The sequence below is a fragment of the Oratosquilla oratoria genome, chromosome 6 (assembly GCF_046742065.1).
Source record: "Oratosquilla oratoria isolate Oo_2021 chromosome 6, ASM4674206v1, whole genome shotgun sequence".
Lineage (NCBI taxonomy): Eukaryota > Metazoa > Arthropoda > Malacostraca > Stomatopoda > Squillidae > Oratosquilla > Oratosquilla oratoria.
Window position 1 is genome coordinate 42,198,466 of NC_134782.1, and position 2,123 is coordinate 42,200,588.

A 2,123-nucleotide genomic window follows, 5' to 3' on the forward strand; every position below is an offset into this window, starting at 1 on the left:
CCGGTTACATACATTCATACACGCATGCACACAGATATACGTACACGCGCATATGCACACGATTGTATGCGGGTCAGACAGTAGCTACGGCCAAGGTGCGGCTAATGAGTGACGTAATAGGCTTTGTGACGTCAAGACGCTCTGTTTAGAGTCGGTCTGAATCAAACTAAGATTATTAGTTTATTATATTACATCAACTAGACTATATTGATATATACTAATGATTATGTATATAATATATATCAATATATATTATTAACCTTGTGAGATTACAACAAATGAAATAAGTCAATAAATAAATCATGAATACCATAAAGTGAACGACAGAATATCAAACTCAAAAACAAAATGTCGACAATCAACTCAAAATACAAAAGAACTAATTAGATACAAAGACGTTGAATACTGGACAGGTAGCAAAATCTGGACAAGTGGTAATCATCAAGAAACTATAGAGATTTAAACAAAATTTAGACTTACTTTTGAATAGAACCTGTGTCCCCAGCGACATGCGGAAGGCTGCTAGATGTGTGCGATTGCAAAGAATCGGACACAGTCAGAACAAAGAAAATCATTACCGTTTTGCCAAGTTTTTTTACGCCAAATTATGGTTACCCAAATTATCAATTCGCCTTTTTTTTTTTTTTTTTTTACAAATTCCCATTTCGCCCAATTGTTTGTAAATTTCTCATTTTGCCATTTTTTTAAATCTATGTTCGCCCAGTTGTTTTTGCCAAATTGCTATTTCGCTTGATATTTATTACTAAATTCCCATTTCGTCAAATTGTGTCTTGCCACATTCCTCTTTCGCCACTTTTTGGCCAAATTCCTATTTCGCCCAATTGTTTGTCAGTTTCTCATTTCACCAGATTGTTAGGTTTTTACCAAATTCCTGTTTCGCCGAGCAATTTTGCCAAATTTCTATTTTGCCAAATTGTGCTTTGCCACCTTCCTATTTTCGTCATTTTTTGCCAAATTCCCATTTCGCTAAACTTTCTCTACTAACCAAACGTAACCCAACGCCTAACTTAAGAAATTTGGAGAAGTGAAATTTGGCGAAATGAAATTTGGCAAATTTTTAATTTGACGAAACGGGAAGTGACCGATAGTCGTTTTGATGGGGTGGGAGACGTGAGAGTGGGAAGCTCTCACGAGAGTGGGGAACACGCAGTTTAGAGAACTGTGAGTCTGGACAACTATCTAGGAACATTTTTGCCACCAGAGGTAGCAAACGAGGCGGAAGAAACGACCTGATATTGTTTTTACAATCTAAGACGAAAATTTCTGCTACATCCATGTGGAATACACAGGGCTATTAAAAAAATAGAGATTTACAAACGTATGGGGCGCCCATATGCACTAGAGTCACGCATCAAATGTCTATGTTAGATGAGCTAAGATAAAAGGGAAACAGAAGGATGGTGGATGGCAGTGGAAGGGGTGGGGGTACCTTGAGCGGCTACCCTCCTTATATGGGGAAAAGGCCCATGGTAAATAGATAGAATTACAAATTTAATGATAAATGAATGTTGATACTTTTGTATTACAACTTTTCATCTTTTATATTGTTCCCATGAATCTTCCCTTTACCCCTTCTATATTTTTTCTTCTTGATATTCTTATAGTGCGGTGTGTGTGTGTGGAGGAGACTAGGGATCCAGTATTATATTTTTATCTTACGAAAAGTCATTTCATAAGAAAGTCAGAGGGAATTCCAAAGAGAACTCTAGTAATTAGGACGTAGTTGTGGTACAGATGGAAGTGAAATGGGAAGAGATTGGCTGCATATATGTGAAAAGGAAAGTGGATGTGTTAGCGTTGAGGGAAAATAAGTTGAAAGGGAGGGGTGTGTTTGAGTATGGGAGAGTCAGGAGTGATGAGTGGACTAGGGAACGAAGGAATACCTCGAGTGGTTCTTCATTCTTGGCCTGATTGCATTCAAGTGTGATGTAACCAATCCATTTTATTATTATTATTATTATTATTATTATTATTATTATTATTATTATTATTATTATTATTATTATTATTATTATTATTATTATCATCATTATCATTATTATTATCATTATCATTTCCTTTTTTTAAGTCCTGCTTTTATCAACTTTCCTGCCCTACCGAAT